Here is a 15,561-nt window from a genome sequence, read left to right as displayed (position 1 = left end):
ACCAATCCCTTCTTTCACTGCAGAGCAACCACACTGAGGAAGCTCAGCTACGCTGAGGAAGATTTCGGTTTTACCACGCGCACCCAGTGCTGTGGGAGACCGGCAGATAAAACTTTCTGCCTGGGCAAGTGCTCCATCGAGCTCCAGTTCTTCTGCCTTCATGGCTGTGTCATGAGCAGCAAGGGTTTGGCAGGTGGTTTTGCTGTGAGAAAGGTGGCACTCTCGTCCTGGCTGCCTCACACAGGTCTCATTTTGCCTCCTTGAAGAAAATGTTCCTGGACACAGAAGGGAAACAGCACTTTCCTCTAGATGATGGTGGCATAGGCATGAAAAAACACAACTGGGAACTGCAACGATGGTTTGTGTTTGCTGGCTAGGGAACCCATCTGCATCCTGTATCCCTAAGTACCCACCTGCAACACCTGAATTGGTCCATCCCCACTACCACAGCAGAGGAGGGGTGAACCTTCAGTTCCCTCAACACCTGCATGAATCCCGAGCTGCTACTTGCTGTCTCCTCAACCCTACTGGAAGTTAACAGTCCCTTCTTACATGGTGAAAATTTTGCTGCAATCAACTCTACTGAAAGGAATTTAAGCTCTCCTGCCTGTTTTCTAGGTCCTGCACTGGCATGAGCAAAAGAAACACAGAGCTTTGCTCCAGCAACAATACTCTGCCTTCTCCTAGGAGAATGTTCCTCAGGGTAAATATCCACCTTCACTTTTGCTCTCACCAGTTTGTGCTGATAAACGTCAGCAACCAGGATGGAACAGGTGACTAAGGAACAAGGACAAGAAGAAGCAGTTCTTCTCAAAAGGATAACATGGGCAGAAAAACTATTAGGCAAATCATACAACCTTACAATAGCAACTGTAAACTCAATCATGTAGGTTTTTTTCAGGTTACTCTCTATATATTTTTGTATATAGTTCAAAACCACTAAAAAACAAAGAAAGACAAACCCGGGCACGCTGGATTCACACACGGTGATGGCATTTCTGAGTTTTGAATTTCAACCTTCCATGTGTGGGGGGTCCTATTGCCACTTGGGTCTGGTAGTCATTTACCACACTTGTGCAGAGAACCAGGAGGAAGACCACCTGCCACCACAGCCATCATCACCAGGATCTCCTGCTGGAAGAGTGGAAAGTCCAGCAGTTTAATGACAGGGGGAACTGGAGTCTGCAGAACCCTGCAGCTGTACCTAACCCAACTCCAGCTCTCCAGAGGCAAAAACAAGGCACAAATGGGCTGTGCCAGTGCCAAGAATGTCCAACACAACATTCAGTAAAAGCGAGTGAAAAGATTGCAGAGACTTTCTGGAATGATCCGTTAACATTTTTATGATGAAATGTAGGTGTGACAGGTCCGAACCATCTCCTCTCACCTCCTTAGCGTGGCAGGGGCCGAAACACCTGCGGACATGATACTGCATATGGCAACACGCTCACTCTGCCAAGAGACACGAAACTGTGTTGATGGAAATATGAAAATAGCCACACCTTGAGCAGATCTGGGTTAAAATGGAGAAATTGTAGCTTTCAGTCTTCTTGCATGGGAGAAGATTTACAACAGGGGGAGGGGGAAATGCGTGTGGAAGTTTGCAGTCCCTGCTGTGCTCTGTTCAGTCAGGAAGTTCAGGTACAGTATCTGTGTGGTGGCTGGCATCCTAAAACTGAGGGAAGATGAGGGGAAGAGAGGAAAACAAGCTGGGGTCTTTCATTTAGGTAAAAACAAGTAACTGGGCCCACTGTGAAGGTAACTGGGTGAGAAGCACCAGCCTGGGGTATAGAAGGAGTCGTGACAAAGTGTCTGAAGGTCTATTGTAGCCATGAGAGTCTGTAGCTGGAATTTCACCTCATCCTGTGAGGAGGGAAAATGAGAAAGAAGGCACAGATTTGGGTACCAGGCCCACCTGTGGGGATGATGTGTGTCTGGATGGGGACTGAAGAGATCTGATGCTTCACCCATACTGGAGGGAATGAGAAGGGCAGTGGGGAGAGAGAAGGAGGAGAGCTCATACAAGCAGAGATCCCATTTTGTTTCCTTTTAGTTTCATTGCAATTAAAGCTCCTAATTGAAACCAGTTTTACTCAAGGTTTACTGTGGTGGTTGTTTTCTTTCTCTGCTGTTAAATGCAGGTGTTTCACATAGCAGGAAGTTGGCACATAAGGGTAAATTTCCAAAGTGCTGCCTGTACCATTCATAAGTTAATGCCTGGAGAAACCAGCATTGTGAAGAGCCCAGCTGTGCAAAGGAGATGTTGGATGAGAGAGGAGGACAGGGGAGAAAGAAAGAAGTCCCTGTTTGTCACAGCCCATGGGCACTGCACTGAAGGTGTGAGGAATAAGTCACAGAAACACAGAACTGGATTGGAAGGGGTCTTAGAGATTATTTCACTCCAACCCTCCTGCCATGGGCAGGAACACTTTCCACTAGACCAGGTTGTCCCAAGCCCCATATAAGCTGGCCTTGAACACTAAGGGATGTCAAATAGGGTCAGCCTTGATCTGTTGCAGCATATGACAGCCCACCCCAATCCTACCTTAGTGCAGTAAGGAGAAAAGTTCTGCTAGGTTGCCATGGGGGCTGGTTTAATGATGTTAAGCCCCATCATTTTGTGTTGGACCTCTGCAGAGCAGAGCTGGCCCAGATGAAGGAGGACCTCCAGGGAGCTGTTTACCAGCCTGGAAGTGGACTGCAACTCTGTAGACGCCACTTCACTGATGTGGAGTGAGTGAAACATGAACTGAAGCAATATTAAAATTGTAGTGTGCCTACAGAGCCATAGGGGTGTGTGTGATGCTTTGCAGACAAAGAAAATTCTGAATAAGGAAAAAATATACATATTATACCCGAAATAAAATACCCTCACAGAGGGCTGTTGCAGACTCTTTTCCCTCATCTTCCTCAGTATCTGAAATACAGTTTAGCAGTGCTTAGGGATGGAGAAAATAGAGATGTATTTATGGACAGTGAATCTGGAAAACCCCATACATAGCTGCTTGGCGTTGCACAGTGGATGAAAGAGAACAGCCATTCCCAGCTCAGGAGAGGATGTGATGGTAATTTTGATGTTACTACAGGGTAGGGTGATACCAGTTCCATGTAACATCCTCCTCCTAATTTTGACATTACTTACTCCTGAAGGAAAGAAATAAGCTCTTGAGCTTGTGAAGCAGCTTTGGAGCTGGGACACAAGCTGTGGGTAGGTTTTTTTGCTAATATACTTCTGTCAGCTCAAAAGTCAGTTCTGTGGATGCAAAAGGGCTCTGGGCTGGAGATGCAAAAAAGCTCCTAATGCAGAAATCAGCTCAGTGCTCAGGCTCCATCCTGCTCTGCAGCTTCTATTTACCTGTAGAGCCTTGGCCTGGAGGAAACATGGGTGCTGCAGGCTGAAGTGGCTCTGATGCAGAGCCACGGTCCAATCTTCATCTCAGACAGACAGAGAGCTGCACATCTCATCTATTCGATCCGGCACTCCTCCTCGAGACGCAGAAGAAAACAACAAACCCAAAAAAGAACACTTTTGCTAGGAAATAGGTCATCAAGCTTTGGGTTTTAACCACAAGGGCAACCATTTTCCTATCACACCATGGCTCTGTGCCCTGCAGCCATCCCAGCAGCTGCTCACGGGGCAGGGACAGCCCGGATTTCCCCAGCTGACCCAAGCACCATTTCATGCAGCAATGCACAGCCCTGCCTTGTTCTGTAGCGATTACTCCACCGAGCAGTGCCTTTCAGCTGCAGGCCCAGTGCCAGGGTGATGTGATAAAACCATGTCAATATCAAACAGAACTGAGCTGTGCATCACTCAGGTGCTGTTTTCAGAGGAGAGATGTCACGGGGTTAACCACCAACGGAAGCTGAAGCTTCAACAGCCTTTATTAGCTCGGCAAGTGCTCCTAACCACACTCTTCCTACTTGCAGAAGAGACATCTTCTTTCATGAGCCTCCTCTTAGGTTGGGGAGGTGATATTTACCAAATAAAAACTGTTGCTGCACCTGTGTAGTTCTCATGTGGCTTTCACTACCGCCCAGGTTAACCCATTCCTCTCGGAGGCTGGTTTAGGGAGCATCCTTGACTTTTATTTGGGTTTGCAAGAGGGAGGATGGGGGCAGAGCCTTCGTGGTGGCACCTCAGCTTGCTCCTTGTCTTTCTCAGCAAGATGCTTGGGTGGCAGGGGTAGATGGGAAAGGGAATGGGAATGCCTTCAGACCTGCAGAGCTCCTCGGCTGCCTTGGCTGCTGGGATATGGGGTGTACATATGAGAACGGTGTAGAGGGGTGAAAATATTTCTTTGGCATGGTCACCCCACACAGGTCTGTGCATCACTGGGGTCCACGCCAGCCTCCTGTTAGGCATCTTGCAAGCTGAGGAGGTGAGGGAGGGGCAGGGTTGTGTGGAGGGAGTGTTTTGGGTGTGCCTTCCAAATTCATAAACACATTAAGTAAACAACTTTGTGATTCCACACATGTTTTCTTAGAGGCAGAACCCACCCTTATCTAAATCCAGGTCCTTCACTCCTCATTCCTGCTTTGGAGCTGCTTTTGGAAGAAGAGGTGTGAGACAGACTGCTTTTTATCTAGCAGTGTTCAAATTGCTGTCTGCACACCAGCCCTGGAAGCTGTGTGGGCACAGCTGGGGTTGGCAATAGGAGGAGGAGAAAGAGGACCAGAGTACACTGTCACCCACTTCCCCCAAGATTTGTGCCTCTGTCAAGCTCCATGTCACCCACCTCATCCACCATGGTGAATAAACTCCATGTGAAACTCCCTCAGTGCTTCTGTAATCCTGGTCTCCACGGGCCAGGTTTCCCATATCCAAGGTGTCATTGGCAAAACACCTTCAAGCAAACCTTTTCTGAGTGTGGGGTACTGCCAGGTGACAGCCCAGCTGCAGCAAAGCCCTGCAGCACAGCCTCTCCCACTGCTGTGATTCTTCACACCCAAGGCTGTTGCTTCTTGCACACCAGGTCAGCCCTACCAGGAGCACCTGGCAGGTGGAAATGCACAGCAGGACAGGAGATGCAATGTTGTGTCCAGAGGTGAGAGTGATAAACCTTTGCTAATAGCTTACCTGGTTCTTACCTGGAGAAATTCAGGGAATGGGAAAAACCCCCATGGCTAACGAACACAAAGGCAGCCCCTTTGGTTCAGATGAAAATTGCTGACACCTGGGAGAGTTTTTAAGGAAGTATCACTGCATGATTATGCCCAGGGTTTTTTTTTCCAAGGTATCTATTGTTTGCTGTTAGCTATAACACACTGCTCTTCCCCTCTGTACCCACTCCTCCCAGCTATATTGAGAGTCTAGTGTTGAACATGTATGGCTCAATACGTCTGACCTGAGTTCCTTTCTGACACTGTAATAACCAGAGTCCCAGTTCTGTGCCACAATTTCAAGCAGGAAGGCTTTGAGGTAAGTGGTGAAATTAAATACTCAAAAAAATGGAATCCGCCTCTAAGATTACCCTAAGGACAATGTGAAAATTTACAAGGGACAATTCTGTATTCTCTTTTAATCGCTTTCTGATCTAGAGCACTTAGGTAGCCACATCACCAAACTCATTTTCACCACTCTGAGAGATGGCCATGGGCTCTTTAAAAAACAAACAAACAAAAATTGTTCAGCAGTCGTAAGTCATATAAGTAGCTGGTGCTACTTATATTGATGGAAATGAGCATCAGGGAGGGAAAGTGCAGCTTGGACATTGCTCTGAGCTGGTCCAATCCATTCCTTGAGGCCACCAAGGATAAATAAAGGTAAAAGTGTTTCTTGCAAGCAGTTCTCCCGTCTTCCATAGTGGGTCTGAAGTCATAGCTGGAGAAATGTTACAGCAAGAGAGGCAGGACCCTTAAATCAGTTTATAGTTCCTGTTTTCCTGCACCAGGTGACTAATTAGTCCCATATGGGGCTAGTTACATTTCCCTGTTAGTAAAGAAACCCTGTGGAAAAATCCTGTTTTCCAGAACTGGAGAGACCATAAGCTGCTTTATTGTGAGCAGCTCCTCTCTTTCCCCATCATGTCCTACCTCCTTCATCTTCCCACTTTGTCCATAGCTGGATGAGGAAATCTCAATTTCTGTACTTCGCCCACCCTGAGGTATTCCTCAAACACAAGCCTCCGTGTTCAGTGTTAAAAATTCTTATAAACATTGAATTAAAAATTTAAACACATTCAATCTTGTTATTCAGGATTTTGGCCTAAAGATGTGGAACCTAAAGTTGCTCCTTTTTTTCATGATATGTCAGAAAAAACAGTGTGCTTTGGGAACCAAAGGGTGCCAATAAGTTATTGGAGAAAAAACACACGGCCAGATGCTATTCCCTCAAGTCCCTGAGGGTAGATGTTACCAGTGGAGGTGTGACAATGCTCCAGCACTCCAAGACTCTAAACAGAACCTTAAGAAACTCATTTAAGACAAATAATTTTAGAAATGAAGCTTTTACTTACTCATCAACACAAAACCCCCACTCTTTAATTGTCTATCTCATTCTGTGAAAGTGCATTGAAAATCTACCAACTTTATAAATAGAAGTCAGTTAACAATCGCTTTGATGTCTAAAATGAGGTCCACATTGCTACTCCCCCTGTCTACCTGTCTGTTTTTTGAGATTGTCTCTGTTTAGACCAGCATTCCTGGGCTGGTAGTGAGATAGATGTAAATGAGGGATGATGAAAGATTAATTATTTTTCATTGGAGGGAGTTTCTTACCAAGGTTTTCTATCTCATGAACATCCCAAAGAAGAGAAGGGAGATTATAACAGCAGGAAAAAGGCCAAGTCCTCCCTGCTTCCCTCTGAAAAACAAATTGGGTCTTTTAATCATGATCCCCTTTTTCAAGTGCCACAGAACTTGAATACAGTCCTTATCATCTCCCAGTTTTCTTCTGGGGTGCCTCATTTAGGCTCTGTAGGCACTCCACAGCACTGATGCTTCAGGGTGGAGAGATCAGGGCAATGCAAATCATTCACTGGTCCTGAGATAAATGGGCACACACAGAAGGTGGTCTGAACATAGCACCCAGAGCCCCTCTGTGTCCCTTGCTGAAGGTCTCATCACCTAAAAACTGATACTCTTGTGAGGATGTTCAGAATCTGTGGCATCCAAATTTTATGTCACACACCTTTCTGTGCCCTATTGAAAACCCAGCCCTAGGATGGCACGTGGGATAGTGTCAAGAACTGGCTGTGCCAGACAGCTGAGAAAGAGCCCACCCACATCTTACCTAACTTAGACAAGCCACATCCATCCCTCACATTCATAATTCCTCAAGTCGCTTCCAAAATTCAATGTGTGGGACCTGAAAAACACCTATCGTGGAGGGGGTCTGAGCACAGATAAACCAGACCTGTTGCCAGTACACTGGAAGGTTAATTAAAATGAATATGGCTTTCAGTAACTTCCAAGCTAAACAATTTGCCAAACTTTCTAAATATTGGAAGTGTTTTGCCTCTATTGGCTCTGTCCTCAGGCATCACAGGATGATTCGTTCCGCCAATAATTCATGTACCTGCATGTTTTAATGACAACTGAAATACCCTGGCATTTCTGGGCTAGCATGTGTGCTGTGATCTATGAGCCTACACTCCCTCTGCCTCCACTTTGAACTGAGCTGCTTTATTAAGCAACCCCACTACCCACCACTGTCGAACGTGCCAGGACCTGTGAAGTTCTCTTGTACAATGTTGCCTTTGAATCCCTTCCAAGACCCAACCAGTAGCACCAGTATTCAGACACTGTAGGATGATACCCACAGCCAATGAATTAAACTTCCTTTGGGAATCTGTAGAAAACCAAGGAGCCTGTTTTGTTGTTTCTTGTTGGTTTGTTGATGTTTTGGTTTTGTTTTTTGTTTTGACAAAACCGATTCACGCACAATCTGTGGTCATTAGGACAGGGAGCTAGAAATAAGCATATCTGCAATAAAAATCTCTACATCTACCTGCTTTCCCAGGAGACAAAGTTGCCTGTCCTAGAGGACCAGAACAGGGCACTCTGAAAAGAGGAATATAGCAAAAAGTGGTTCTTCTGCCTTATCTCTACTGCACATGAAGCTGCCTCAGAAGCTTATTTCTAAGGATTTTTTCCTGATATTTACTCTTTTATTGTTACAAAGCGGGTAAGATATAGAGCCTTAGATATCCATGGTCAGATCCACGAACAGGCTCATGCATTTCAAGTGGTATTAGATATTCAAGCAGGAATTTGGAATGAGATTTAGTTCACAGATTAAGGTATCCAAATTCAGGTGTTTACTTGATGACCTGTGAAATCCCACTGCAGCTGGTGGGAAGCCAGCAGCGTCGTCAATGATTTGTTAAAATTTACTCAGCTCACCTTAAAGTAGATAACTTTTGCTGGGCCACTAATCAGTTTTCTTGTTAGTAGAGACTAAAATTTCTAGGACCTTCATCCAGCTGGTCACTTACCAACACCTGGAGTAAAACCCTGGAATATCTATATCAATTTCACCAGAATGTCAGAAATTATTTGGGATCTATGGAAGACCTATGGTCTTCCGAGCAACAACAAGAGGCAAGACATGTCTTAGAACACGTCAAAGGATGCTCAGCACAGGCTCTCCATGAAGGTGGTCACAGCCTCAATCCTTCCAGAGTTCAGGGAGTGTTTGGACAATGTTCTCAGGCACTCGGTGCGATTCTTGGGGTTGTCCTGCACAGGGCCAGGAGCTGAACTTGATGATTTTCATGTGTCCCTTCCAACTCAGCATCTTCTATGATTCTGAAATATATGTAGGAAATAAATAGTGCAGGGAAGGCAGAATATTTTTTAAACCAGAGACAGAAAGAATCTCTATGGTTGAGTAATTTTGTGCCATTTGCCCTCAGAGACATCTCCTTTGAGTGTAACCTTTTGGCTCTCAGGCCTCTGAGCCTCCCAGATGGCTGGTCAGTATTGTGGTTGCTCAGGCCTCTTGTAAGCTGTTTCAGTACAACTGAAACTAAACAGAAAGTAAAAAAAGACACAACAGCCAACAGTCTACCTGCTTATCAGTCTGATCTAATGTCCTCTCATCTTGGGATGAAAGGGCAAGGGCAGCTTTGCTTCTCCTGACCACCAAACAATTGTTCTTCATGCATTTTTTTTTTCCCCCACATATATATTTATTTATACTACAGTACTTCACAGCAAACTAAGATGGCTCTTGGCCAAAATATGCACAGTGTTTTTCAGTTTGGTCTCTGTGAACAGTTCCCAGAAGTGTCTGGACAGACACAGAGAAATTTTGGAGCAACCTGCACTGCTTGTGTTTTGCTGGATCCTAGCAAACACAAAACAGGATGCAGACTTAGCAAAAGACAGAAAAGGAGGATTTCTAGCTGTGCTTTAATATCTGCTGAAGTTGCTATGGGATCTCTTATCTCCATTTCCCATTTCTCTTTACCTGTTGAGTTTTCCTAGAGAAATCCAAGGATGTGCTCCATGCATATGCCATGTCCCAGAGCCCTGATTCCCAAGTGTCAGCATGAGGAACCATCTCTCCCTCTGTTCCCCATGTCAAAGCTTTTTTCCTGTGCAAATAAATGCACACAGGATCCTGTGCACTTCTGAAACTCCACCAACATGGAATCTGCATGTGGCCATGGCATGCATCCAGTCCCAAGAGCCCAGAATTTCTCCTGAGTTCAGTAGTTTAAACTCATACCTATATAATCAGACCAAAACAAAAATCCCAGAACAGGTCTTACTTAATTCATTAACATACAGCTTTCTCCTTCCAGCCAATACCCCCCAAGCCACAGCATTCTAATTCCCTTCCTGTCCCACACTGGTACATTTATACCAGCAGGTCTGTTCTGGTAGGTCTGAGTGGGATAGGGTGAAGGCAAAATGTTTATTACTTTTATTATTCCAAGATAATTAAGCAGGGCAATTTTGGGCATAAGCAGGGAGTAAGCCCCCTTTTATTGCTCTGGTAGAGTAAAGAGGCCGTAAAAGGCATTTAAATTACCATTATCCTTATCAGAGTCAGTCCAAAAGAAATTCTGTTTCTTCCAGACTCACTGATTTTATTGGAGCCCCAGTTTCACAGCCTTGGGGAATATAACCCTATCAAAACAAGACTCCTTAACAAGCCATTGCCCAGAGAAGCTGTGGCTGTCTCATCCCTGGAAGTATCCAAGGCCAGGTTGGATGGGGCTTGGAGCAACCTGGGATAGTGGAAGGTGTCCCTGCCCATGGAAGGGTGTTGGAACTGGATGGTCTTTAAGGTACCACCCAACCTAAAACATTTTATAATTCCAAAGTTCTGTGATTACTATTTGCTTTGAAGCAAGCACAGAGAGGGGACACTCAGATAAATGTCAGGAGGTGGCTGCAGTGCCAGCAATGAGGCTTTTTTGCATCTGCAAGGAGTAAAAACATCTAAAAGCCCCAGTGTGATAGGAAGGTGGTCTCCTTCACCTCTCCTAACCATTGGCGTCTTCCAGGTTGCTATTTTTGAATACACCCTAATAAACCCTGTCCTTCTTCTCCACAAAAACCTCCCAGTGGGATTTGCAGATGCTCAGCTTCAGGCTGGCTCCAAGTTTTCTTACAAGTTTAGTTCCTGCAGTTCCTTGAGCAAGGATAGACTGTATCACGGAATCTTCAGCATTTCCTTTATCTGTTATTTAAAATGGTAAAGCTTACCAGGGAGATGAATACAGGAACAGAGGAGTTGAAAGCTTTTATATCAGTCCTGTGCAAACAAAGTTAATGTGTCTTCCTTGTGCACAAAGATTAACTGTGATTAAGTGCTCCAATATGAAAAACGAAGACAGAAAAAGAGAAAAGTGTTGCAGTGCTTAGCCATCCTTCTTAAAATAACTACCATTGTGTTAGGCTTAAAAGGCATTTGCTAAAGATTTTGTGAAGAATTAAGCTTATTTGTTATTCTTTTAAGATAGAAACAAGAGTAAAGGAAAAGCTGTTAGTCAACATTGTCTTAGAAGATAAAGGTTTCTAGATAGGAGCATATATGGGTCAATAGAAGCTTCAGTAAATATCTTTCTTGATTGACAGGTCTCTTGAGATTTTTTTAGCTGGTTTAATGTCACCTTCTTTCTTTTTCTTTTTCTTTTTTTTTTTTTTTTTTTTCTGCTCTTGCAATAATTATGGCTGAGGGGGATAAGCAAGTTATGTCACATTTCTCTATGGCCAGCAATGACCCCAGGAAAACAGTGAGAAGCAACCTAAGGGCTGGTGTTTGAACCGTGCCAGCCTAACTCAGGTATCTTATCAAAAGGCTCAATTAAATGACAAGACAGAGTCATCCCAAACACTCCTTTTAGATTATTTCAGCAGTTGGACTTTGATGATACTTGCAGGTCCCATCCAACTCAGGATATTCTATGATTTTATGATTAATAATATCTCCAACAGGGGAGACTTTTCTCTGATTTAGCTAAACTCATTAAAAATCATCCCTTAGAGCATGAAAAGAAAAGAGCTGTACATTGCAAACCCCAGACTTTAGACCTGCTATGGGGAGTAAGCATTGATGCTTTAAGCTGTTTGTCTGCAAGGTGTAACTGTCAGATGCTAAAAACTGCAAACCAACCTAGAAGTCCTAAGGCAAAATATAAAATTTAAAGATCTTTTAATTTTCCTTCTGTGGCTAAGGTTATTTTTTTTCAGTTTCCACTCGCAAAGATTAAAAACAACTTACATCGAAGAGGTAAAAAGTAAAGAGAAAAAAAGGAAAAAAAAAAAGAGATTCTCAGATGATAAGCTTATTGCAGCAGCTGAGTATTTGTAAGATATTCAAAACAAAATAGGCTGAGCCAGGGTGTGGATGTGTCTGTCTCCCTGGAAATAACACCTCACCCAGCAAAGATGCCCTTTGACTTCAGTGTGCTATCGGAGGAGTCAAGTGTTGCTCAAAGCCCTGATGCTCACCACCCCTGAAATACATCCAGCTGGGTGAGGGCAAAGCTGAGACCACAGTGCAGCATCCCTTGAATCTCAGTGTTAAATGATAACCACCCCCAGAAGAGATCCCTGGGTTGAACAGTGAGAAAATAATAAATAGCTCTGCTTTTGCAACAAGGTGCCAGATTTTGGAGCGTTTGAAGCCTTTTCACATCTCTGCCAGAGGCTGAAGAGAGAGTGCAGACAGAGAAGCAGGAGGACAGGGAGGCACAGAGGTTTGCCTCCAGTGAAAAACTGTTTAACTTAACTGAATGACCAATTTTTCCTCATGGACAGATTGAGACAAGAGCAGAAATCTTGTGAATTTTTTTGGGCAACTTACCCCATAAATTAAGGCTTTTAAAATGGACCTTAGGCTAGTTACTGAGCATCCATACCAGGGATTCACAAAAGCTTTCAGCCGTGTCCCCGGGGCATGTTGGACGCGGCAGAGCTGGGTGTGTTGGCAGAGAAGATGCCCATTAGTGTGGACATTGCCTGCAGCTCCAGCTGTGCTTTGGAGCTGGCTGCCAACCCATGTCCCAGCAGGAATCTTGCTGAGACTCCCATGGTTTGTCCCCTCTCAGCAAACAGGGAAAGGAGACAGTCCTCTCCTTGGGCAAGGTCACTTACTCCACAGGCTGTCTGTGGCTCTCACCACCGCCCCGATGGCTCAGAAATGCTGACAAACCACCATAAGAACCACCAGAATGGTGCCCTTCAGCCAGCAAGGAACCCCAGAAACCCAACATCCACAGAACACAAAATGATGGATCTGTGTAGGAGATGGATGGATGCTTCCAATGGCAGAGCAGCGTGAAATCTCCTACAAATGTTGTCCTTCCCACTTTCTCCCACACAGTCCCTCAGCCCCTCTTTCTGGGACAACCATAACTGTGACCTGGGGCACAGAGGGGACAGAGCTACAGCTGGAAGCTCCCCTGGGAGATACACTGCCTGGGCAGGAGATGAAAAAGAGATTTCTTCTGGAAAAATGGGCACAAACACAATGACTGATAAAAGCCTTTGAAATACACTGTTCAGTAAGAGTGTATGTTTGATGAGACACACAAAACTTCCAGAAAAATATTTGTGTGTTTGAACTCATACAATTTTCAATGGGAATTGGCGCCAAGTGTATGGAAGAAATTCAAGTATTATCCTTCCCCACACATCCCATTGCTGGTGCTGGCTACAGCCAGCTCATATGATTTGAAACTTGATTTATCCTCTGTGCAAAGTCCTGTTTAAAATTCAGCAACGCTTTTTTTTTTTTTTTTTTCAGGCACAACTTATTTTCCCGACCTAAAAACTGCCTGAGAGGTAACAGATAGTTCTGCCTTGAAATGTGATATGGCAAAAGCTGGGATGATTTTGGCCTGTCTCAATATTGTGATCACTGCTGGGAAGTAAAAGCCCTTTTCCTATGGTGTGTGTAGATGTTCACGTGCATTTCCAGGTCCCTCATATCCATGTTGAGTAGGAGGGGTGCTGAGAACAGCAGCACAACATTTTAGGGCTGGCAAAAGCCACAGACAGCATGAGAAGCTTGCTGAAGAAAATACTAACTTGTAACCCAGCCTGAAAATGCCTGAGAGGTGTGAACACTGCAGAGGAGGGGGAACTGGCCTAATGTAGGTGAAGAAATCAGTGGAGACAAATATGTGAGGTAAATCTTGAAGGTCACAATCCATGTTTAGACCCTCTTAGAGGAGACAATGGAATTAACTGGTGATTCTGTGAACATACCCAAGCATTCTCCTTGTGTGGCATGAGAAACCAACGGGGAATTGGAAAAAAAACCAGCCAAGGTAGAAAAGAAAAAGAACATTTGTTGAAGTGCTTATATTATGCACAGCAAGAGCAATAAAGAGGTAGATGGTTGATGCAAATGTTTCTAAATGTTCAGTTACAGAGGATTTGTGTGTTGCTACACCAATAAGATGATTTAAGGCTTCAGCTCAGCATTTTGCAGGTCAGACCTTTGTTTTCCAGAGGTTTGCATGTCAACCATCCTTCCCCAAAGTGGCCAGGTCTCCCTGTATGTGACAACACAGACCTCAATCACATCAATGACAAACTGCTAAAATGACCTCATAACTGACAGATCAATGGAAAGAGAATAACAAAACACCAATTTAGAGCCAATTCAGGGCCAAAACTTGGTAGGTGGGTGTTTCTCTCATGCATCTACCCTGGGTTTTCATCCTGAGACATTGCAAATCCAAAGCCTGGGTGAATACAGAGTTGAACAGAGAGCAGCAAACCCAAGGTCTCAATCTCTGCACTCCCACTCCCCTTCCTCCCCTGCCATTATTAGCAAATGTCTGATTTCAAAGTAGGCCACTAGAAAAGACCCTTTTAAGTTGTGGGTTTTATCTCCCCCTCCATGGTTTTTATTTTTAATTTTGCACCTTGCCACCACTTGCTGAGGGGACCCAGTTGTTTTGCTTCTTCCTTCTGTTTGTTTTGCCCTTTGCTTTTCACGTGGGGGAGGATGGCAGAGGGTGGAAGCAATCATGCTCATCATCAACAAACACAGGGCATAGGGAGGTCAGCCCTGCACCACACTGGGTGCCTGAGATGGAACTTCAGGGCCAAGAGCCAGAGTACAGCCAGCATGGTGAGGGGGAAGCAAAAAAACAATGTTTTGGGGTTTTTTTTTTTTTTTGTTTTTTTGTGTTTTTTTGGGGGGGGTTTGGTGTTTTTGTGGACAGTCTCAGTGCAAAAAATAAAAAAAAAAAAAATCATGTGCATTTTCAAGCTCCTGAAGACCTCAAAAATAATATCTCTGAACAGGGAATTCTGGAGGGGATGGAGAAAGGAGGGAGGTGGAGGATGAGGAAAACTGCTAAACTAAGAAATTCTGAGGTAATGATAATATAATTTCCTAAACTGGCTACTAGTTAACCACAAATCTGGAGCTTAGTGCTGTGAACCAACTCCATCATAACCCAAAAATCACTCTGAAAAAGAAAAAAAAATCAGCAGCAAATTTTTCAGTGACAGTGTTAGCCAAATGCAATGTAATGCATTTCACAGATTTTTTTTTTTTCCCTTTTTTTTTTCTCCCCTATACTTTTAGCTAACACACCAAAATTTCTTGTGTACACAGGAGACAAGAATAAGGGCCATTTTTGATGTGAAGCAAAACAACTAAAGCATAGGGGAAATTTCCTTTTGGTGTGCTCTGGCAAAGCCAGAGATGAACAGTGCCCAAATAAGCCTGATGTGCAGTCCCAAAGTGTTTTTTACACATGAGAGTAAGGAAGAGGAAAGACAAACACAAACACTTGCCCAGCTCAGCCTTCTTTGTGCTTGGAGTCCCCTGCAGTAGTCAGAGCCACTGGGGTCACCCTGAGAGGTCTCAGGAGGAAATGCAGCAAACTGAACAGTGGCAGGGGTAGGGGCTGCACCTCCTGAGGTCCTGGTGCCTTTTCCCATGACAGCAAGATGTCGAAATAAAATACTCCTTCCATGGCTGTGTAAGAAGGCAGGAACCCCTTGCTCATTTAACTGGCATTACCTACAGGCAGTTTTCTTTAGTGGAGGAAGAGGTTACATCTTCATCCTGCCCCCCACCTTAATTCCACATGCAAAAGGGCATTTTTCTAAGGAATTAGAATTAAAATCCAATCC

The sequence above is a fragment of the Taeniopygia guttata genome, chromosome 1A (assembly GCF_048771995.1).
Source record: "Taeniopygia guttata chromosome 1A, bTaeGut7.mat, whole genome shotgun sequence".
Classification (NCBI taxonomy): Eukaryota; Metazoa; Chordata; class Aves; order Passeriformes; family Estrildidae; genus Taeniopygia; species Taeniopygia guttata.
This window is presented reverse-complemented; position numbering follows the sequence as displayed.